Source organism: Oncorhynchus nerka, linkage group LG4 (assembly GCF_034236695.1).
Source record: "Oncorhynchus nerka isolate Pitt River linkage group LG4, Oner_Uvic_2.0, whole genome shotgun sequence".
Taxonomy (NCBI): Eukaryota; Metazoa; Chordata; class Actinopteri; order Salmoniformes; family Salmonidae; genus Oncorhynchus; species Oncorhynchus nerka.
The window spans coordinates 2,475,523-2,501,356 of NC_088399.1; positions in this window are offsets into that span (position 1 = coordinate 2,475,523).

Here is a 25,834-nt window from a genome sequence, read left to right on the forward strand (position 1 = left end):
TATTCTGAACCAGGATCAGGTATCAGTCAATATGGGAGGGAGAAACCCTGTTTATTCTGAACCAGTATCAGGTATCAGTCAATATGCGGGAGAAACCCTGTGTGTTCTGAACCAGGATCAGTCAATATGAGGGAGAAACCGTGTGTATTCTGGACCAGGATCAGTGAATATGGGGAGGGGGGAACCCTTTGTATTCTGAACCAGGATCAGGTATCAGTCAATATGGGAGGGAGAAACATTGTTATTCTGAACCAGGATCAGGTATCAGTCAATATGGGGAGGGAGAAACCCTGTGTATTCTGAACCAGGATCAGGTATCAGTCAATATGGGAGGGAGAAACCCTGTTTATTCTGAACCAGTATCAGGTATCAGTCAATATGAGGGAGAAACCCTGTGTGTTCTGAACCAGGATCAGTCAGTATGAGGGAGAAACCCTGTGTATTCTGAACCAGGATCAGTCAATATGGGGAGGGAGAAACCCTGTGTATTCTGAACCAGGATCAGTCAATATGGGGAGGGAGAAACCCTGTGTATTCTGGACCAGGATCAGTCAATATGAGGGAGAAACCGTGTGTATTCTGGACCAGGATCAGTGAATATGGGGAGGGGGGAACCCTGTGTATTCTGAACCAGGATCAGGTATCAGTCAATATGGGAGGGAGAAAGATTGTTATTCTGAACCAGGATCAGGTATCAGTCAATATGGGGAGGGAGAAACCCTGTGTATTCTGAACCAGGATCAGGTATCAGTCAATATGGGAGGGAGAAACCCTGTTTATTCTGAACCAGTATCAGGTATCAGTCAATATGCGGGAGAAACCCTGTGTGTTCTGAACCAGGATCAGTCAATATGAGGGAGAAACCGTGTGTATTCTGGACCAGGATCAGTGAATATGGGGAGGGGGGAACCCTTTGTATTCTGAACCAGGATCAGGTATCAGTCAATATGGGAGGGAGAAACATTGTTATTCTGAACCAGGATCAGGTATCAGTCAATATGGGGAGGGAGAAACCCTGTGTATTCTGAACCAGGATCAGGTATCAGTCAATATGGGAGGGAGAAACCCTGTTTATTCTGAACCAGTATCAGGTATCAGTCAATATGAGGGAGAAACCCTGTGTGTTCTGAACCAGGATCAGTCAGTATGAGGGAGAAACCCTGTGTATTCTGAACCAGGATCAGTCAATATGGGGAGGGAGAAACCCTGTGTATTCTGAACCAGGATCAGTCAATATGAGGGAGAAACCCTGTGTATTCTGAACCAGGATCAGTCAATATGAGGGAGAAACCCTGTGTATTCTGGAACAGGATCAGTGAATATGGGGAGGGAGAAACCCTGTGTATTCTGGAACAGGATCAGGTATCAGTCAATATGGGGAGGGAGAAACCCTGTGTATTCTGGACCAGGATCAGGTATCAGTCAATATGAGGAGGGAGAAACCCTGTGTATTCTGGACCAGGTTCAGGCAATATGAGGAGGGAGAAACCCTGTGTATTCTGGACCAGGATCAGTCAATATGAGGAGGGAGAAACCCTGTGTATTCTGAACCAGGATCAGGTATCAGTCAATATGAGGAGGGAGAAACCCTGTGTATTCTGGACCAGGATCAGTCAATATGAGGAGAAACCCTGTGTATTCTGGACCAGGATCAGTCAATATGAGGGATAAACCCAGTGTATTCTGAACCAGGATCAGTCAATATGAGGGATAAACCCTGTGTATTCTGAACCAGGATCAGGTATCAGTCAATATGAGGAGGGAGAAAGCCTGTGTATTCTGGACCAGGATCAGTCAATATGGGGAGAGAGAAACCCTGTGTATTCTGGACCAGGATCAGTCAATATGAGGGAGAAACCGTGTATTCTGGACCAGGATCAGTGAATATGGGGAGGGGGGAACCCTGTGTATTCTGAACCAGGATCAGGTATCAGTCAATATGGGAGGGAGAAAGATTGTTATTCTGAACCAGGATCAGGTATCAGTCAATATGGGGAGGGAGAAACCCTGTGTATTCTGAACCAGGATCAGGTATCAGTCAATATGGGAGGGAGAAACCCTGTTTATTCTGAACCAGTATCAGGTATCAGTCAATATGAGGGAGAAACCCTGTGTGTTCTGAACCAGGATCAGTCAGTATGAGGGAGAAACCCTGTGTATTCTGAACCAGGATCAGTCAATATGGGGAGGGAGAAACCCTGTGTATTCTGAACCAGGATCAGTCAATATGAGGGAGAAACCCTGTGTATTCTGAACCAGGATCAGTCAATATGAGGGAGAAACCCTGTGTATTCTGAACCAGGATCAGTCAATATGGGGAGGGAGAAACTCTGTGTATTCTGGACCAGGATCAGTCAATATGGGAGGGAGAAACCCTGTGTATTCTGAACAAGGATCAGTCATTATGAGGGAGAAACGCTAGGTATTCTGGACCAGGATCAGTCAATATGAGGGATAAACCCTGTGTATTCTGAACCAGGATCAGTCAATATGGGGGAGAAACCGTGTTTATTCTGGACCAGGTTCAGGCAATATGAGGGAGAAACCCTGTGTATTCTGGACCAGGATCAGTCAATATGAGGAGGGAGAAACCCTGTGTATTCTGAACCAGGATCAGGTATCTGTCAATATGGGGAGGGAGAAACCCTGTGTATTCTGGACCAGGATCAGGTATCAGTCAATATGAGGAGGGAGAAACCCTGTGTATTCTGGACCAGGTTCAGGCAATATGAGGAGGGAGAAACCCTGTGTATTCTGAACCAGGATCAGTCAATATGAGGGAGAAACCGTGTGTATTCTGGACCAGGATCAGTGAATATGGGGAGGGGGGAACCCTGTGTATTCTGAACCAGGATCAGGTATCAGTCAATATGGGAGGGAGAAACATTGTTATTCTGAACCAGGATCAGGTATCAGTCAATATGGGGAGGGAGAAACCCTGTGTATTCTGAACCAGGATCAGGTATCAGTCAATATGGGAGGGAGAAACCCTGTTTATTCTGAACCAGTATCAGGTATCAGTCAATATGCGGGAGAAACCCTGTGTGTTCTGAACCAGGATCAGTCAATATGAGGGAGAAACCGTGTGTATTCTGGACCAGGATCAGTGAATATGGGGAGGGGGGAACCCTTTGTATTCTGAACCAGGATCAGGTATCAGTCAATATGGGAGGGAGAAACATTGTTATTCTGAACCAGGATCAGGTATCAGTCAATATGGGGAGGGAGAAACCCTGTGTATTCTGAACCAGGATCAGGTATCAGTCAATATGGGAGGGAGAAACCCTGTTTATTCTGAACCAGTATCAGGTATCAGTCAATATGAGGGAGAAACCCTGTGTGTTCTGAACCAGGATCAGTCAGTATGAGGGAGAAACCCTGTGTATTCTGAACCAGGATCAGTCAATATGGGGAGGGAGAAACCCTGTGTATTCTGAACCAGGATCAGTCAATATGAGGGAGAAACCCTGTGTATTCTGAACCAGGATCAGTCAATATGAGGGAGAAACCCTGTGTATTCTGGAACAGGATCAGTGAATATGGGGAGGGAGAAACCCTGTGTATTCTGGAACAGGATCAGGTATCAGTCAATATGGGGAGGGAGAAACCCTGTGTATTCTGGACCAGGATCAGGTATCAGTCAATATGAGGAGGGAGAAACCCTGTGTATTCTGGACCAGGTTCAGGCAATATGAGGAGGGAGAAACCCTGTGTATTCTGGACCAGGATCAGTCAATATGAGGAGGGAGAAACCCTGTGTATTCTGAACCAGGATCAGGTATCAGTCAATATGAGGAGGGAGAAACCCTGTGTATTCTGGACCAGGATCAGTCAATATGAGGGAGAAACCCTGTGTATTCTGGACCAGGATCAGTCAATATGAGGGATAAACCCAGTGTATTCTGAACCAGGATCAGTCAATATGAGGGATAAACCCTGTGTATTCTGAACCAGGATCAGGTATCAGTCAATATGAGGAGGGAGAAAGCCTGTGTATTCTGGACCAGGATCAGTCAATATGGGGAGGGAGAAACCCTGTGTATTCTGGACCAGGATCAGTCAATATGAGGGAGAAACCGTGTGTATTCTGGACCAGGATCAGTGAATATGGGGAGGGGGGAACCCTGTGTATTCTGAACCAGGATCAGGTATCAGTCAATATGGGAGGGAGAAAGATTGTTATTCTGAACCAGGATCAGGTATCAGTCAATATGGGGAGGGAGAAACCCTGTGTATTCTGAACCAGGATCAGGTATCAGTCAATATGGGAGGGAGAAACCCTGTTTATTCTGAACCAGTATCAGGTATCAGTCAATATGAGGGAGAAACCCTGTGTGTTCTGAACCAGGATCAGTCAGTATGAGGGAGAAACCCTGTGTATTCTGAACCAGGATCAGTCAATATGGGGAGGGAGAAACCCTGTGTATTCTGAACCAGGATCAGTCAATATGAGGGAGAAACCCTGTGTATTCTGAACCAGGATCAGTCAATATGAGGGAGAAACCCTGTGTATTCTGAACCAGGATCAGTCAATATGGGGAGGGAGAAACTCTGTGTATTCTGGACCAGGATCAGTCAATATGGGAGGGAGAAACCCTGTGTATTCTGAACAAGGATCAGTCAATATGAGGGAGAAACGCTGTGTATTCTGGACCAGGATCAGTCAATATGAGGGATAAACCCTGTGTATTCTGAACCAGGATCAGTCAATATGGGGGAGAAACCGTGTTTATTCTGGACCAGGTTCAGGCAATATGAGGGAGAAACCCTGTGTATTCTGGACCAGGATCAGTCAATATGAGGAGGGAGAAACCCTGTGTATTCTGAACCAGGATCAGGTATCTGTCAATATGGGGAGGGAGAAACCCTGTGTATTCTGGACCAGGATCAGGTATCAGTCAATATGAGGAGGGAGAAACCCTGTGTATTCTGGACCAGGTTCAGGCAATATGAGGAGGGAGAAACCCTGTGTATTCTGGACAAGGATCAGTCAATATGAGGAGGGAGAAACCCTGTGTATTCTGGACCAGGATCAGTCAATATGAGGAGGGAGAAACCCTGTGTATTCTGAACCAGGATCAGGTATCAGTCAATATGAGGAGGGAGAAACCCTGTGTATTCTGGACCAGGATCAGTCAATATGGGGAGGGAGAAACCCTGTGTATTCTGAACCAGGATCAGTCAATATGAGGAGGGAGAAACCCTGTGTATTCTGGACCAGGATCAGTCAATATGGGGAGGGAGAAACCCTGTGTATTCTGAACCAGGATCAGTCAATATGGGGAGGGAGAAACCCTGTGTATTCTGAACCAGGATCAGTCAATATGAGGGAGAAACCGTGTGTATTCTGGACCAGGATCAGTGAATATGGGGAGGGGGGAACCCTGTGTATTCTGAACCAGGATCAGGTATCAGTCAATATGGGAGGGAGAAACATTGTTATTCTGAACCAGGATCAGGTATCAGTCAATATGGGGAGGGAGAAACCCTGTGTATTCTGAACCAGGATCAGGTATCAGTCAATATGGGAGGGAGAAACCCTGTTTATTCTGAACCAGTATCAGGTATCAGTCAATATGAGGAGGGAGAAACCCTGTGTGTTCTGAACCAGGATCAGTCAGTATGAGGGAGAAACCCTGTGTATTCTGAACCAGGATCAGTCAATATGGGGAGGGAGAAACCCTGTGTATTCTGAACCAGGATCAGTCAATATGAGGGAGAAACCCTGTGTATTCTGGACCAGGATCAGTCAATATGGGGAGGGAGAAACCCTGTGTATTCTGGACCAGGATCAGTCAATATGAGGGAGAAACCGTGTGTATTCTGGACCAGGATCAGTGAATATGGGGAGGGGGGAACCCTGTGTATTCTGAACCAGGATCAGGTATCAGTCAATATGGGAGGGAGAAAGATTGTTATTCTGAACCAGGATCAGGTATCAGTCAATATGGGGAGGGAGAAACCCTGTGTATTCTGAACCAGGATCAGGTATCAGTCAATATGGGAGGGAGAAACCCTGTTTATTCTGAACCAGTATCAGGTATCAGTCAATATGAGGGAGAAACCCTGTGTGTTCTGAACCAGGATCAGTCAGTATGAGGGAGAAACCCTGTGTATTCTGAACCAGGATCAGTCAATATGGGGAGGGAGAAACCCTGTGTATTCTGACCAGGATCAGTCAATATGAGGGAGAAACCCTGTGTATTCTGGGAGTCAATATGAGGAGAAACCCTGTGTATTCTGAACCAGGATCAGTCAATATGGGGAGGGAGAAACTCTGTGTATTCTGGACCAGGATCAGTCAATATGGGAGGGAGAAACCCTGTGTATTCTGAACAGGATCAGTCAATATGAGGAGGGAGAAACTCTGTGTATTCTGGACCAGGATCAGTCAATATGAGGGAGAAACCCTGTGTGTTCTGAACCAGGATCAGTCAATATGGGAGGGAGAAACCCTGTGTATTCTGGACCAGGATCAGTCAATATGAGGAGTGAGAAACCCTGTGTATTCTGAACCAGGATCAGGTATCTGTCAATATGGGGAGGGAGAAACCCTGTGTATTCTGGACCAGGATCAGGTATCAGTCAATATGAGGAGGGAGAAACCCTGTGTATTCTGGACCAGGTTCAGGCAATATGAGGAGGGAGAAACCCTGTGTATTCTGGACCAGGATCAGTCAATATGAGGAGGGAGAAACCCTGTGTATTCTGGACCAGGATCAGTCAATATGAGGAGGGAGAAACCCTGTGTATTCTGAACCAGGATCAGGTATCAGTCAATATGGGAGGGAGAAACCCTGTGTATTCTGGACCAGGATCAGTCAATATGGGGAGGGAGAAACCCTGTGTATTCTGAACCAGGATCAGTCAATATGAGGAGGGAGAAACCCTGTGTATTCTGAACCAGGATCAGGTATCAGTCAATATGAGGAGGGATAAACCCAGTGTATTCTGGACCAGGATCAGTCAATATGGGGAGGGAGAAACCCTGTGTATTCTGAACCAGGATCAGTCAGTATGGGGAGGGAGAAACCCTGTGTATTCTGAACCAGGATCAGTCAATATGAGGGAGAAACCGTGTGTATTCTGGACCAGGATCAGTGAATATGGGGAGGGGGGAACCCTGTGTATTCTGAACCAGTATCAGGTATCAGTCAATATGAGGAGGGAGAAACCCTGTGTGTTCTGAACCAGGATCAGTCAGTATGAGGGAGAAACCCTGTGTATTCTGAACCAGGATCAGGTATCAGTCAATATGAGGAGGGAGAAACCCTGTGTATTCTGGACCAGGATCAGTCAATATGGGGAGGGAGAAACCCTGTGTATTCTGAACAAGGATCAGTCAATATGAGGGAGAAACGCTGTGTATTCTGGACCAGGATCAGTCAATATGAGGGATAAACCCAGTGTATTCTGAACCAGGATCAGTCAATATGAGGAGGGAGAAACCCTGTGTATTCTGAACCAGGATCAGGTATCAGTCAATATGAGGAGGGATAAACCCAGTGTATTCTGGACCAGGATCAGTCAATATGGGGAGGGAGAAACCCTGTGTATTCTGAACCAGGATCAGTCAGTATGGGGAGGGAGAAACCCTGTGTATTCTGAACCAGGATCAGTCAATATGAGGGAGAAACCGTGTGTATTCTGGACCAGGATCAGTGAATATGGGGAGGGGGGAACCCTGTGTATTCTGAACCAGGATCAGGTATCAGTCAATATGGGAGGGAGAAACCCTTGTTATTCTGAACCAGGATCAGGTATCAGTCAATATGGGGAGGGAGAAACCCTGTGTATTCTGGAACCAGGATCAGGTATCAGTCAATATGGGAGGGAGAAACCCTGTTTATTCTGAACCAGGGTATCAGTCAATATGAGGAGGGAGAAACCCTGTGTGTTCTGAACCAGGATCAGTCAGTATGAGGGAGAAACCCTGTGTATTCTGAACCAGGATCAGTCAATATGGGGAGGGAGAAACCCTGTGTATTCTGAACCAGGATCAGTCAATATGAGGGAGAAACCCTGTGTATTCTGGACCAGGATCAGTCAATATGAGGAGGGAGAAACCCTGTGTATTCTGAACCACGATCAGGTATCAGTCAATATGGGGAGGGAGAAACCCTGTGTATTCTGGACCAGGATCAGGTATCAGTCAATATGAGGAGGGAGAAACCCTGTGTATTCTGGACCAGGATCAGTCAATATGAGGAGGGAGAAACCCTGTGTATTCTGGACCAGGATCAGGTATCAGTCAATATGAGGAGGGAGAAACCCTGTGTATTCTGGACCAGGTTCAGGCAATATGAGGAGGGAGAAACCCTGTGTATTCTGGACCAGGATCAGTCAATATGAGGAGGGAGAAACCCTGTGTATTCTGGACCAGGATCAGTCAATATGAGGAGGGAGAAACCCTGTGTATTCTGAACCAGGATCAGGTATCAGTCAATATGAGGAGGGAGAAACCCTGTGTATTCTGGACCAGGATCAGTCAATATGAGGGAGAAACGCTGTGTATTCTGGACCAGGATCAGTCAATATGAGGGAGAAACCCTGTGTATTCTGGACCAGGATCAGGTATCAGTCAATATGAGGAGGGAGAAACCCTGTGTATTCTGGACAAGGATCAGTCAATATGGGGAGGGAGAAACCCTGTGTATTCTGAACCAGGATCAGTCAATATGAGGGAGAAACCGTGTGTATTCTGGACCAGGATCAGTGAATATGGGGAGGGAGAACCCTGTGTATTCTGAACCAGGATCAGGTATCAGTCAATATGGGAGGGAGAAACCCTGTTATTCTGAACCAGGATCAGGTATCAGTCAATATGGGGAGGAGAAACCCTGTGTATTCTGAACCAGGATCAGGTATCAGTCAATATGGGAGGGAGAAACCCTGTTTATTCTGAACCAGGATCAGGTATCAGTCAATATGAGGGAGAAACCCTGTGTGTTCTGAACCAGGATCAGTCAGTATGAGGGAGAAACCCTGTGTATTCTGAACCAGGATCAGTCAATATGAGGGATAAACCCCGTGTATTCTGAACCAGGATCAGTCAATATGGGGGAGAAACCCTGTGTATTCTGGACCAGGATCAGTCAATATGGGGAGGGAGAAACCCTGTGTATTCTGAACCAGGATCAGTCAATATGAGGGAGAAACCCTGTGTATTCTGGACCAGGTTCAGTCAATATGAGGAGGGAGAAACCCTGTGTATTCTGAACCAGGATCAGGTATCAGTCAATATGGGGAGGGAGAAACCCTGTGTATTCTGGACCAGGATCAGGTATCAGTCAATATGAGGAGGGAGAAACCCTGTGTATTCTGGACCAGGTTCAGGCAATATGAGGAGGGAGAAACCCTGTGTATTCTGGACCAGGATCAGTCAATATGAGGAGGGAGAAACCCTGTGTATTCTGGACCAGGATCAGTCAATATGAGGAGGGAGAAACCCTGTGTATTCTGAACCAGGATCAGGTATCAGTCAATATGAGGAGGGAGAAACCCTGTGTATTCTGGACCAGGATCAGTCAATATGGGGAGGGAGAAACCCTGTGTATTCTGGACCAGGATCAGTCAATATGAGGGAGAAACCCTGTGTATTCTGAACCAGGATCAGTCAATATGAGGGATAAACCCAGTGTATTCTGGACCAGGATCAGTCAATATGAGGGATAAACCCTGTGTATTCTGAACCAGGATCAGTCAATATGGGGGAGAAACCCTGTGTATTCTGGACCAGGATCAGGTATCAGTCAATATGAGGAGGGAGAAACCCTGTGTATTCTGGACCAGGATCAGGTATCAGTCAATATGAGGAGGGAGAAACCCTGTGTATTCTGGACCAGGATCAGTCAATATGGGGAGGGAGAAACCCTGTGTATTCTGAACCAGGATCAGTCAATATGAGGGAGAAACCGTGTGTATTCTGGACCAGGATCAGTGAATATGGGGAGGGGGGAACCCTGTGTATTCTGAACCAGGATCAGGTATCAGTCAATATGGGAGGGAGAAACATTGTTATTCTGAACCAGGATCAGGTATCAGTCAATATGGGGAGAGAGAAACCCTGTGTATTCTGAACCAGGATCAGGTATCAGTCAATATGGGAGGGAGAACCCCTGTTTATTCTGAACCAGTATCAGGTATCAGTCAATATGAGGGAGAAACCCTGTGTGTTCTGAACCAGGATCAGTCAGTATGAGGGAGAAACCCTGTGTATTCTGAACCAGGATCAGTCAATATGGGAGGGAGAAACCCTGTGTATTCTGAACCAGGATCAGTCAATATGAGGGCGAAACCCTGTGTATTCTGAACCAGGATCAGTCAATATGAGGGAGAAACCCTGTGTATTCTGAACCAGGATCAGTCAATATGGGGAGGGAGAAACTCTGTGTATTCTGGACCAGGATCAGTCAATATGGGAGGGAGAAACCCTTTGTATTCTGGACCAGGATCAGTCAATATGAGGGAGAAACCCTGTGTATTCTGAACCAGGATCAGTCAATATGAGGGAGAAACCCTGTGTATTCTGAACCAGGATCAGTCAATATGGGGAGGGAGAAACTCTGTGTATTCTGGACCAGGATCAGTCAATATGGGAGGGAGAAACCCTGTGTATTCTGAACAAGGATCAGTCAATATGAGGGAGAAACGCTGTGTATTCTGGACCAGGATCAGTCAATATGAGGGATAAACCCAGTGTATTCTGAACCAGGATCAGTCAATATGGGGGAGAAACCGTGTTTATTCTGGACCAGGTTCAGGCAATATGAGGGAGAAACCCTGTGTATTCTGGACCAGGATCAGTCAATATGAGGAGGGAGAAACCCTGTGTATTCTGAACCAGGATCAGGTATCAGTCAATATGGGGAGGGAGAAACCCTGTGTATTCTGGACCAGGATCAGGTATCAGTCAATATGAGGAGGGAGAAACCCTGTGTATTCTGGACCAGGATCAGTCAATATGAGGAGGGAGAAACCCTGTGTATTCTGGACCAGGATCAGTCAATATGAGGAGGGAGAAACCCTGTGTATTCTGAACCAGGATCAGGTATCAGTCAATATGAGGAGGGAGAAACCCTGTGTATTCTGGACCAGGATCAGTCAATATGGGGAGGGAGAAACCCTGTGTATTCTGAACAAGGTTCAGTCAATATGAGGGAGAAACGCTGTGTATTCTGGACCAGGATCAGTCAATATGAGGGATAAACCCAGTGTATTCTGAACCAGGATCAGTCAATATGAGGAGGGAGAAACCCTGTGTATTCTGAACCAGGATCAGGTATCAGTCAATATGAGGAGGGATAAACCCAGTGTATTCTGGACCAGGATCAGTCAATATGGGGAGGGAGAAACCCTGTGTATTCTGAACCAGGATCAGTCAGTATGGGGAGGGAGAAACCCTGTGTATTCTGAACCAGGATCAGTCAATATGAGGGAGAAACCGTGTGTATTCTGGACCAGGATCAGTGAATATGGGGAGGGGGGAACCCTGTGTATTCTGAACCAGGATCAGGTATCAGTCAATATGGGAGGGAGAAACATTGTTATTCTGAACCAGGATCAGGTATCAGTCAATATGGGGAGGGAGAAACCCTGTGTATTCTGAACCAGGATCAGGTATCAGTCAATATGGGAGGGAGAAACCCTGTTTATTCTGAACCAGTATCAGGTATCAGTCAATATGAGGAGGGAGAAACCCTGTGTGTTCTGAACCAGGATCAGTCAGTATGAGGGAGAAACCCTGTGTATTCTGAACCAGGATCAGTCAATATGGGGAGGGAGAAACCCTGTGTATTCTGAACCAGGATCAGTCAATATGAGGGAGAAACCCTGTGTATTCTGGACCAGGATCAGTCAATATGAGGAGGGAGAAACCCTGTGTATTCTGAACCAGGATCAGGTATCAGTCAATATGGGGAGGGAGAAACCCTGTGTATTCTGGACCAGGATCAGGTATCAGTCAATATGAGGAGGGAGAAACCCTGTGTATTCTGGACCAGGTTCAGGCAATATGAGGAGGGAGAAACCCTGTGTATTCTGGACCAGGATCAGTCAATATGAGGAGGGAGAAACCCTGTGTATTCTGGACCAGGATCAGTCAATATGAGGAGGGAGAAACCCTGTGTATTCTGAACCAGGATCAGGTATCAGTCAATATGAGGAGGGAGAAACCCTGTGTATTCTGGACCAGGATCAGTCAATATGAGGGAGAAACGCTGTGTATTCTGGACCAGGATCAGTCAATATGAGGGAGAAACCCTGTGTATTCTGGACCAGGATCAGGTATCAGTCAATATGAGGAGGGAGAAACCCTGTGTATTCTGGACAAGGATCAGTCAATATGGGGAGGGAGAAACCCTGTGTATTCTGAACCAGGATCAGTCAATATGAGGGAGAAACCGTGTGTATTCTGGACCAGGATCAGTGAATATGGGGAGGGGGGAACCCTGTGTATTCTGAACCAGGATCAGGTATCAGTCAATATGGGAGGGAGAAACATTGTTATTCTGAACCAGGATCAGGTATCAGTCAATATGGGGAGGGAGAAACCCTGTGTATTCTGAACCAGGATCAGGTATCAGTCAATATGGGAGGGAGAAACCCTGTTTATTCTGAACCAGGATCAGGTATCAGTCAATATGAGGGAGAAACCCTGTGTGTTCTGAACCAGGATCAGTCAGTATGAGGGAGAAACCCTGTGTATTCTGAACCAGGATCAGTCAATATGAGGGATAAACCCCGTGTATTCTGAACCAGGATCAGTCAATATGGGGGAGAAACCCTGTGTATTCTGGACCAGGATCAGTCAATATGGGGGAGAAACCCTGTGTATTCTGAACCAGGATCAGTCAATATGGGGAGGGAGAAACCCTGTGTATTCTGAACCAGGATCAGTCAATATGAGGGAGAAACCGTGTGTATTCTGGACCAGGTTCAGTCAATATGAGGAGGGAGAAACCCTGTGTATTCTGAACCAGGATCAGGTATCAGTCAATATGGTGAGGGAGAAACCCTGTGTATTCTGGACCAGGATCAGGTATCAGTCAATATGAGGAGGGAGAAACCCTGTGTATTCTGGACCAGGTTCAGGCAATATGAGGAGGGAGAAACCCTGTGTATTCTGGACCAGGATCAGTCAATATGAGGAGGGAGAAACCCTGTGTATTCTGGACCAGGATCAGTCAATATGAGGAGGGAGAAACCCTGTGTATTCTGAACCAGGATCAGGTATCAGTCAATATGAGGAGGGAGAAACCCTGTGTATTCTGGACCAGGATCAGTCAATATGGGGAGGGAGAAACCCTGTGTATTCTGGACCAGGATCAGTCAATATGAGGGAGAAACCCTGTGTATTCTGAACCAGGATCAGTCAATATGAGGGATAAACCCAGTGTATTCTGGACCAGGATCAGTCAATATGAGGGATAAACCCTGTGTATTCTGAACCAGGATCAGTCAATATGGGGGAGAAACCCTGTGTATTCTGGACCAGGATCAGGTATCAGTCAATATGAGGAGGGAGAAACCCTGTGTATTCTGGACCAGGATCAGGTATCAGTCAATATGAGGAGGGAGAAACCCTGTGTATTCTGGACCAGGATCAGTCAATATGGGGAGGGAGAAACCCTGTGTATTCTGAACCAGGATCAGTCAATATGAGGGAGAAACCGTGTGTATTCTGGACCAGGATCAGTGAATATGGGGAGGGGGGAACCCTGTGTATTCTGAACCAGGATCAGGTATCAGTCAATATGGGGAGAGAGAAACCCTGTGTATTCTGAACCAGGATCAGGTATCAGTCAATATGGGAGGGAGAAACCCTGTTTATTCTGAACCAGTATCAGGTATCAGTCAATATGAGGGAGAAACCCTGTGTGTTCTGAACCAGGATCAGTCAGTATGAGGGAGAAACCCTGTGTTTTCTGAACCAGGATCAGTCAATATGGGGAGGGAGAAACCCTGTGTATTCTGAACCAGGATCAGTCAATATGAGGGAGAAACCCTGTGTATTCTGAACCAGGATCAGTCAATATGGGGAGGGAGAAACTCTGTGTATTCTGGACCAGGATCAGTCAATATGGGAGGGAGAAACCCTGTGTATTCTGGACCAGGATCAGTCAATATGAGGGAGAAACCCTGTGTATTCTGAACCAGGATCAGTCAATATGGGGAGGGAGAAACCCTGTGTATTCTGAACCAGGATCAGGTATCAGTCAATATGGGAGGGAGAAACCCTGTTTATTCTGAACCAGTATCAGGTATCAGTCAATATGAGGGAGAAACCCTGTGTGTTCTGAACCAGGATCAGTCAGTATGAGGGAGAAACCCTGTGTATTCTGAACCAGGATCAGTCAATATGGGGAGGGAGAAACCCTGTGTATTCTGAACCAGGATCAGTCAATATGAGGGAGAAACCCTGTGTATTCTGAACCAGGATCAGTCAATATGAGGGAGAAACCCTGTGTATTCTGAACCAGGATCAGTCAATATGGGGAGGGAGAAACTCTGTGTATTCTGGACCAGGATCAGTCAATATGGGAGGGAGAAACCCTGTGTATTCTGGACCAGGATCAGTCAATATGAGGGAGAAACCCTGTGTATTCTGAAACCAGGATCAGTCAATATGGGGGGGAGAAACCCTGTGTATTCTGAACCAGGATCAGGTATCAGTCAATATGGGAGGGAGAAACCCTGTTTATTCTGGAGGATCAGGTATCAGTCAATATGAGGGAGAAACCCTGAAACCCTGGATCATTCTGAGGAGAAACCCTGTGTATTCTGAACCAGGATCAGTCAATATGGGGAGGGAGAAACCATGTGTATTCTGAACCAGGATCAGTCAATATGGGGAGGGAGAAACCCTGTGTATTCTGAACCAGGATCAGTCAATATGGGAGGGAGAAATCCTGTGTATTCTGGAACAGGATCAGGTATCAGTCAATATGGGGAGGGAGAAACTCTGTGTATTCTGGACCAGGATCAGTCAATATGAGGGAGAAACCCTGTGTATTCTGAACCAGGATCAGTCAATATGAGGGAGAAACCCTGTGTATTCTGGACCAGGATCAGTCAATATGGGAGGGAGAAACCCTGTGCATTCTGGACCAGGATCAGTCAATATGAGGGAGAAACCCTGTGTATTCTGAACAAGGATCAGTCAATATGAGGGAGAAACGCTGTGTATTCTGGACCAGGATCAGTCAATATGAGGGATAAACCCTGTGTATTCTGAACCAGGATCAGTCAATATGGGAGAGAAACCTTGTGTATTCTGGACCAGGATCAGTCAATATGAGAGAGAAACCATGTGTATTCTGAACCAGGATCAGGTATCAGTCAATATGAGGAGGGAGAAACCCTGTGTATTCTGGACCAGGATCAGTCAATATGGGGAGGAGAAACCCTGTGTATTCTGAACCAGGATCAGTCAATATGAGGAGAACCGTGTGTATTCTGGACCAGGATCAGTGAATATGGGGAGGGGGGAACCCTGTGTATTCTGAACCAGGATCAGGTATCAGTCAATATGGGAGGGAGAAACCTTGTTTATTCTGAACCAGGATCAGGTATCAGTCAATATGGGGAGGGAGAAACCCTGTGTATTCTGAACCAGGATCAGGTATCAGTCAATATGGGAGGGAGAAACCCTGTTTATTCTGAACCAGTATCAGGTATCAGTCAATATGAGGGAGAAACCCTGTGTATTCTGGACCAGGCTCAGTCAATATGAGGGAGAAACCCTGTGTATTCTGAACCAGGATCAGTCAATATGGGGAGGGAGAAACCCTGTGTATTCTGGACCAGGATCAGGTATCAGTCAATATGGGAGGGAGAAACCCTGTGTATTCTGAACCAGGACCAGGATCAGTCAATATGGGGAGGGAGAAACCCTGTGTATTCTGAACCAGGACCAGGATCAGTCAATATGGGAGGGAGAAACCCTGTGTATTCTGCACCAGGATCAGTCAATATGGGGAGGGAGAAACCCTGTTTATTCTGCACCAGGATTAGTCAATATGAGGGAGAAACCCTTTGTATTCTGGACCAGGATCAGTCAACATGAGGGAGAAACCCTGTGTATTCTGGACCAGGATCAGTCAATATGGGGAAGGAGAAACCCTGTGTATTCTGGACCAGGATCAGGTATCAGTCAATATGGGGAGGGAGAAACCCTGTGTATTCTGAACCAGGATCAGTCAATATGAGGGAGAAACCCTGTGTATTCTGGACCAGGATCAGGTATCAGTCAATATGGGAGGGAGAAATCCTGTGTATTCTGGAACAGGATCAGGTATCAGTCAATATGGGAGAGAGAAACCCTGTGTATTCTGGACCAGGATCAGTCAATATGAGGGAGAAACCCTGTGTGTTCTGAACCAGGATCAGTCAATATGGGAGGGAGAAACCCTGTGTATTCTGGACCAGGATCAGTCAATATGGGAGGGAGAAACCCTGTGTATTCTGGACCAGGATCAGGTATCAGTCAATATGGGAGGGAGAAACCCTGTGTATTCTGAACCAGGATCAGGTATCAGTCAATATGGGAGGGAGAAACCCTGTGTATTCTGGACCAGGATCAGGTATCAGTCAATATGGGAGGGAGAAACCCTGTGTATTCTGAACCAGGACCAGGATCAGTCAATATGGGGAGGGAGAAACCCTGTGTATTCTGAACCAGGACCAGGATCAGTCAATATGGGAGGGAGAAACCCTGTGTATTCTGCACCAGGATCAGTCAATATGGGGAGGGAGAAACCCTGTGTATTCTGGACCAGGATCAGTCAATATGAGGGAGAAACCCTGTGTATTCTGAACCAGGATCAGTCAATATGGGGAGGGAGAAACCCTGTGTATTCTGGACCAGGATCAGGTATCAGTCAATATGGGGAGGGAGAAACCCTGTGTATTCTGGACCAGGATCAGGTATCAGTCAATATGGGAGGGAGAAACCCTGTGTATTCTGAACCAGGATCAGTCAATATGGGGAGGGAGAAACCCTGTGTATTCTGGACCAGGATCAGGTATCAGTCAATATGGGAGGGAGAAACCCTGTGTATTCTGAACCAGGATCAGGTATAAGTCAATATGGGAGGGAGAAGCCCTGTGTATTCTGAATCAGGATCAGGTATCAGTCAATATGGGAGGGAGAAACCCTGTGTATTCTGGACCAGGATCAGTCAATATGAGGAGGGAGAAACCCTGTGTATTCTGGACCAGGATCAGTCAATATGAGGAGTGAGAAACCCTGTGTATTCTGGACCAGGATCAGTCAATATGGGGAGGGAGAAACCCTGTGTATTCTGGACCAGGATCAGTCAATATGAGGAGTGAGAAACCCTGTGTATTCTGGACCAGGATCAGTCAATATGAGGGAGAAACCCTGTGTGTTCTGAACCAGGATCAGTCAATATGGGAGGGAGAAACCCTGTGTATTCTGTACCAGGATCAGTCAATATGGGGAGGGAGAAACCCTGTTTATTCTGCACCAGGATTAGTCAATATGAGGGAGAAACCCTTTGTATTCTGGACCAGGATCAGTCAACATGAGGGAGAAACCCTGTGTATTCTGGACCAGGATCAGTCAATATGGGGAGGGAGAAACCCTGTGTATTCTGGACCAGGATTAGTCAATATGAGGAGTGAGAAACCCTGTGTATTCTGGACCAGGATCAGTCAATATGGGAGGGAGAAACCCTGTGTATTCTGTACCAGGATCAGTCAATATGGGGAGGGAGAAACCCTGTTTATTCTGCACCAGGATTAGTCAATATGAGGGAGAAACCCTTTGTATTCTGGACCAGGATCAGGTATCAATCAATATGGGAGGGAGAAACCCTGTGTATTCTGCACCAGGATCAGACAATATGGGGAGGGAGAAACCCTGTTTATTCTGCACCAGGATTAGTCAATATGAGGGAGAAACCCTTTGTATTCTGGACCAGGATCAGTCAACATGAGGGAGAAACCCTGTGTATTCTGGACCAGGATCAGTCAATATGGGGAAGGAGAAACCCTTTGTATTCTGGACCAGGATCAGGTATCAGTCAATATGGGGAGGGAGAAACCCTGTGTATTCTGGACCAGGATCAGTCAATATGGGGAGGGAGAAACCCTGTGTATTCTGGACCAGGATCAGTCAATATGAGGAGGGAGAAACCCTGTGTATGCTGAACCAGGATCAGGTATCAGTCAATATGGGGAGGTAGAAACCCTGTGTATTCTGGACCAGGATCAGTCAATATGAGGTAGAAACCCCGTGTATTCTGAACCAGGACCAGTCAATATGAGGGAGAAACCCTGTGTATTCTGGACCAGGATCAGTCAATATGAGGGAGAAACCCTGTGTATTCTGGACCAGGATCAGTCAATATGAGGGAGAAACCCTGTGTATTCTGGACCAGGATCAGTCAATATGAGGAGGGAGGATCCCTGTGTATTCTGGACCAGGATCAGTCAATATGGGGAGGGAGAAACCCTGTGTATTCTGGACCAGGATCAGTCAATATGAGGAGGGAGAAACCCTGTGTATTCTGGACCAGGATCAGTCAATATGGGGAGGGAGAAACCCTGTGTATTCTGAACCAGGATCAGTCAATATGAGGAGTGAGAAACCCTGTGTATTCTGAACCAGGATCAGTCAATATGGGGAGGGAGAAACCCTGTGTATTCTGAACCAGGATCAGTTAATATGGGGAGGGAGAAACCCTGTGTATTCTGAACCAGGATCAGTCAATATGAGGAGTGAGAAACCCTGTGTATTCTGAACAAGGATCAGTCAATATGGGGAGGGAGAAACCCTGTGTATTCTGAACCAGGATAAGTCAATATGAGGGAGATCCCCTGTGTGTTCTGAACCAGGATCAGTCAATATGGGAGGGAGAAACCCTGTGTATTCTGGACCAGGATCAGGTATCAGTCAATATGGGAGGGAGAAACCCTGTGTATTCTGGACCAGGATCAGGTATCAGTCAATATGGGGAGGGAGAATCCCTGTGTATTCTGGACCAGGATCAGGTATCAGTCAATATGGGAGGGAGAAACCCTGTGTATTCTGAACCAGGATCAGGTATCAGTCAATATGGGAGGGAGAAACCCTGTGTATTCTGGACCAGGATCAGGTATCAGTCAATATGGGAGGGAGAAACCCTGTGTATTCTGGACCAGGATCAGTCAATATGAGGAGGGAGAAACCCTGTGTATTCTGGACCAGGATCAGTCAATATGAGGGAGAAACCCTGTGTATTCTGAACCAGGATCAGTCAATATGGGAGGAGAAACCCTGTGTATTCTGGACCAGGATCAGTCAATATGAGGAGTGAGAAACCCTGTGTATTCTGGACCAGGATCAGTCAATATGAGGGAGAAACCCTGTGTATTCTGAACCAGGATCAGTCAATATGGGGAGGGAGAAACCCTGTGTATTCTGGACCAGGATCAGTCAATATGAGGGAGAAACCCTGTGTATTCTGAACCAGGATCAGTCAATATGGGGAGGGAGAAACCCTGTGTATTCTGGACCAGGATCAGGTATCAGTCAATATGGGGAGGGAGAAACCCTGTGTATTCTGGACCAGGATCAGGTGTCAGTCAATATGGGAGGGAGAAACCCTGTGTATTCTGAAGCAGGATCAGGTATAAGTCAATATGGGAGGGAGAAGCCCTGTGTATTCTGAATCAGGATCAGGTATCAGTCAATATGGGAGGGAGAAACCCTGTGTATTCTGGACCAGGATCAGTCAATATGAGGAGGGAGAAACCCTGTGTATTCTGGACCAGGATCAGTCAATATGAGGAGTGAGAAACCCTGTGTATTCTGGACCAGGATCAGTCAATATGGGAGGGAGAAACCCTGTGTATTCTGGACCAGGATCAGTCAATATGAGGAGGGAGAAACCCTGTGTATTCTGGACCAGGATCAGTCAATATGAGGGAGAAACCCTGTGTGTTCTGAACCAGGATCAGTCAATATGGGAGGGAGAAACCCTGTGTATTCTGTACCAGGATCAGTCAATATGGGGAGGGAGAAACCCTGTTTATTCTGCACCAGGATTAGTCAATATGAGGGAGAAACCCTTTGTATTCTGGACCAGGATCAGTCAACATGAGGGAGAAACCCTGTGTATCACCAGGATCAATATGGGGAGGGAGAAACCCTGTGTATTCTGGACCAGGATCAGTCAATATGAGGAGTGAGAAACCCTGTGTATTCTGGACCAGGATCAGTCAATATGAGGGAGAAACCCTGTGTGTTCTGAACCAGGATCAGTCAATATGGGAGGGAGAAACCCTGTGTATTCTGTACCAGGATCAGTCAATATGGGGAGGGAGAAACCCTGTTTATTCTGCACCAGGATTAGTCAATATGGGGAGGGAGAAACCCTGTGTATTCTGGACCAGGATCAGTCAATATGGGGAGGGAGAAACCCTGTGTATTCTGGACCAGGATCAGTCAATATGAGGAGTGAGAAACCCTGTGTATTCTGGACCAGGATCAGTCAATATGAGGGAGAAACCCTGTGTGTTCTGAACCAGGATCAGTCAATATGGGAGGGAGAAACCCTGTGTATTCTGTACCAGGATCAGTCAATATGGGGAGGGAGAAACCCTGTTTATTCTGCACCAGGATTAGTCAATATGAGGGAGAAACCCTTTGTATTCTGGACCAGGATCAGGTATCAATCAATATGGGAGGGAGAAACCCTGTGTATTCTGCACCAGGATCAGACAATATGGGGAGGGAGAAACCCTGTTTATTCTGCACCAGGATTAGTCAATATGAGGGAGAAACCCTTTGTATTCTGGACCAGGATCAGTCAACATGAGGGAGAAACCCTGTGTATTCTGGACCAGGATCAGTCAATATGGGGAAGGAGAAACCCTTTGTATTCTGGACCAGGATCAGGTATCAGTCAATAAGGGGAGGGAGAAACCCTGTGTATTCTGGACCAGGTATCAGTCAATATGGGGAGGGAGAAACCCTGTGTATTCTGGACCAGGATCAGTCAATATGAGGAGGGAGAAACCCTGTGTATGCTGAACCAGGATCAGGTATCAGTCAATATGGGGAGGTAGAAACCCTGTGTATTCTGGACCAGGATCAGTCAATATGGGAGGGAGAAACCCTGTGTATTCTGGACCAGGATCAGTCAATATGAGGAGGGAGAAACCCTGTGTATTCTGGACCAGGATCAGTCAATATGAGGGAGAAACCCTGTGTATTCTGGACCAGGATCAGTCAATATGAGGGAGAAACCCTGTGTATTCTGGACCAGGATCAGTCAATATGAGGAGGGAGGATCCCTGTGTATTCTGGACCAGGATCAGTCAATATGGGGAGGGAGAAACCCTGTGTATTCTGGACCAGGATCAGTCAATATGAGGAGGGAGAAACCCTGTGTATTCTGGACCAGGATCAGTCAATATGGGGAGGGAGAAACCCTGTGTATTCTGAACCAGGATCAGTCAATATGAGGAGTGAGAAACCCTGTGTATTCTGAACCAGGATCAGTCAATATGGGGAGGGAGAAACCCTGTGTATTCTGAACCAGGATCAGTTAATATGGGGAGGGAGAAACCCTGTGTATTCTGAACCAGGATCAGGTATCAGTCAATATGGGGAGGGAGAAACCCTGTGTATTCTGAACCAGGATAAGTCAATATGAGGGAGATCCCCTGTGTGTTCTGAACCAGGATCAGTCAATATGGGAGGGAGAAACCCTGTGTATTCTGGACCAGGATCAGGTATCAGTCAATATGGTTGGGAGAAACCCTGTGTATTCTGGACCAGGATCAGGTATCAGTCAATATGGGGAGGGAGAATCCCTGTGTATTCTGGACCAGGATCAGGTATCAGTCAATATGGGAGGGAGAAACCCTGTGTATTCTGGACCAGGATCAGGTATCAGTCAATATGGGGAGGGAGAAACCCTGTGTATTCTGGACCAGGATCAGGTATCAGTCAATATGGGAGGGAGAAACCCTGTGTATTCTGAACCAGGATCAGGTATCAGTCAATATGGGAGGGAGAAACCCTGTGTATTCTGGACCAGGATCAGTCAATATGAGGAGGGAGAAACCCTGTGTATTCTGGACCAGGATCAGTCAATATGAGGAGGAGAAACCCTGTGTATTCTGGACCAGGATCAGTCAATATTGGGAGGGAGAAACCCTGTGTATTCTGGACCAGGATCAGTCAATATGAGGAGTGAGAAACCCTGTGTATTCTGGACCAGGATCAGTCAATATGAGGGAGAAACCCTGTGTGTTCTGAACCAGGATCAGTCAATATGGGGAGGGAGAAACCCTGTGTATTCTGAACCAGGACCAGGATCAGTCAATATGGGGAGGGAGAAACCCTGTGTATTCTGGACCAGGATCAGTCAATATGGGGAGGGAGAAACCCTGTGTATTCTGGACCAGGATCAGGTATCAGTCAATATGGGAGGGAGAAACCCTGTGTATTCTGAACCAGGACCAGGATCAGTCAATATGGGGAGGGAGAAACCCTGTGTATTCTGAACCAGGACCAGGATCAGTCAATATGGGAGGGAGAAACCCTGTGTATTCTGCACCAGGATCAGTCAATATGGGGAGGGAGAAACCCTGTTTATTCTGCACCAGGATTAGTCAATATGAGGGAGAAACCCTTTGTATTCTGGACCAGGATCAGTCAACATGAGGGAGAAACCCTGTGTATTCTGGACCAGGATCAGTCAATATGGGGAAGGAGAAACCCTGTGTATTCTGGACCAGGATCAGGTATCAGTCAATATGGGGAGGGAGAAACCCTGTGTATTCTGAACCAGGATCAGTCAATATGAGGGAGAAACCCTGTGTATTCTGGACCAGGATCAGGTATCAGTCAATATGGGAGGGAGAAACCCTGTGTATTCTGGAACAGGATCAGGTATCAGTCAATATGGGAGGAGAAACCCTGTGTATTCTGGACCAGGATCAGTCAATATGAGGGAGAAACCCTGTGTGTTCTGAACCAGGATCAGTCAATATGGGAGGGAGAAACCCTGTGTATTCTGGACCAGGATCAGTCAATATGGGAGGAGAAACCCTGTGTATTCTGGACCAGGATCAGGTATCAGTCAATATGGGAGGGAGAAACCCTGTGTATTCTGGACCAGGATCAGTCAATATGGGGAGGGAGAAACCCTGTGTATTCTGGACCAGGATCAGGTATCAGTCAATATGGGAGGGAGAAACCCTGTGTATTCTGAACCAGGACCAGGATCAGTCAATATGGGGAGGGAGAAACCCTGTGTATTCTGAACCAGGACCAGGATCAGTCAATATGGGAGGGAGAAACCCTGTGTATTCTGGACCAGGATCAGTCAATATGGGGAGGGAGAAACCCTGTGTATTCTGGACCAGGATCAGTCAATATGAGGGAGAAACCCTGTGTATTCTGGACCAGGATCAGTCAATATGGGGAGGAGAAACCCTGTGTATTCTGGACCAGGATCAGGTATCAGTCAATATGGGGAGGGAGAAACCCTGTGTATTCTGGACCAGGATCAGGTATAAGTCAATATGGGAGGGAGAAGCCCTGTGTATTCTGAACCAGGATCAGTCATCAGTCAATATGGGAGGGAGAAACCCTGTGTATTCTGGACCAGGATCAGGTATCAGTCAATATGGGAGGGAGAAACCCTGTGTATTCTGAACCAGGACCAGGATCAGTCAATATGGGGAGGGAGAAACCCTGTGTATTCTGTACCAGGATCAGTCAATATGGGGAGGGAGAAACCCTGTGTATTCTGGACCAGGATCAGTCAATATGGGGAGGGAGAAACCCTGTGTATTCTGGACCAGGATCAGTCAATATGAGGGAGAAACCCTGTGTATTCTGGACCAGGATCAGTCAATATGGGGAGGGAGAAACCCTGTGTATTCTGGACCAGGATCAGGTATCAGTCAATATGGGGAGGGAGAAACCCTGTGTATTCTGGACCAGGATCAGGTATCAGTCAATATGGGAGGGAGAAACCCTGTGTATTCTGTGGATCAGGTTCTGGGAGGGAGAAACCCTGTGTATTCTGGAACCAGGATCAGTCAATATGGGGAGGGAGAAACCCTGTGTATTCTGGACCAGGATCAGGTATCAGTCAATATGGGAGGGAGAAACCCTGTGTATTCTGAACCAGGATCAGGTATCAGTCAATATGGGAGGGAGAAACCCTGTGTATTCTGGACCAGGATCAGTCAATATGGGAGGGAGAAACCCTGTGTATTCTGGACCAGGATCAGTCAATATGAGGAGGGAGAAACCCTGTGTATTCTGGACCAGGATCAGTCAATATGAGAGAGAAACCCTGTGTATTCTGGACCAGGATCAGTCAATATGGGGAGGGAGAAACCCTGTGTATTCTGGACCAGGATCAGTCAATATGGGAGGGAGAAACCCTGTGTATTCTGGACCAGGATCAGTCAATATGAGGGAGAAACCCTGTGTGTTCTGAACCAGGATCAGTCAATATGGGAGGGAGAAACCCTGTGTATTCTGGACCAGGATCAGTCAATATGGGGAGGGAGAAACCCTGTTTATTCTGGACCAGGATCAGTCAATATGAGGGAGAAACCCTGTGTATTCTGGACCAGGATCAGTCAATATGAGGGAGAAACCCTGTGTATTCTGGACCAGGATCAGTCAATATGGGGAGGGAGAAACCCTGTGTATTCTGGACCAGGATCAGTCAATATGAGGAGAGAGAAACCCTGTGTATTCTGGACCAGGAGTCAATATGGGGAGAAACCCTGTGTATTCTGAACCAGGATCAGTCAATATGGGAGGGAGAAACCCTGTGTATTCTGTACCAGGATCAGTCAATATGGGGAGGGAGAAACCCTGTTTATTCTGCACCAGGATTAGTCAATATGAGGGAGAAACCCTTTGTATTCTGGACCAGGATCAGGTATCAATCAATATGGGAGGGAGAAACCCTGTGTATTCTGCACCAGGATCAATCAATATGGGGAGGGAGAAACCCTGTTTATTCTGCACCAGGATTAGTCAATATGAGGGAGAAACCCTGTGTATTCTGGACCAGGATCAGTCAATATGAGGGAGAAACCCTGTGTATTCTGGACCAGGATCAGTCAATATGGGGAGGGAGAAACCCTGTGTATTCTGGACCAGGATCAGGTATCAGTCAATATGGGAGGGAGAAACCCTGTGTATTCTGGACCAGGATCAGTCAATATGGGGAGGGAGAAACCCTGTGTATTCTGGACCAGGATCAGTCAATATGAGGAGGGAGAAACCCTGTGTATTCTGGACCAGGATCAGGTATCAGTCAATATGGGGAGGGAGAAACCCTGTGTATTCTGGACCAGGATCAGTCAATATGAGGTAGAAACCCCGTGTATTCTGAACCAGGACCAGTCAATATGAGGGAGAAACCCTGTGTATTCTGGACCAGGATCAGTCAAGTCAATATGGGAGGGAGAAACCCTGTGTATTCTGGACCAGGATCAGTCAATATGAGGAGGGAGAAACCCAGGATCAGTCAATATGGGGAGGGAGAAACCCTGTGTATTCTGGACCAGGATCAGTCAATATGGGGAGGGAGAAACCCTGTGTATTCTGGACCAGGATCAGTCAATATGGGGAGGGAGAAACCCTGTGTATTCTGAACCAGGATCAGTCAATATGAGGAGGGAGAAACCCTGTGTATTCTGAACCAGGATCAGTCAATATGGGGAGGGAGAAACCCTGTGTATTCTGGACCAGGATCAGTCAATATGAGGAGAGAAACCCTGTGTATTCTGGAACAGGATCAGTCAATATGGGGAGGAGAAACCCTGTGTATTCTGAACCAGG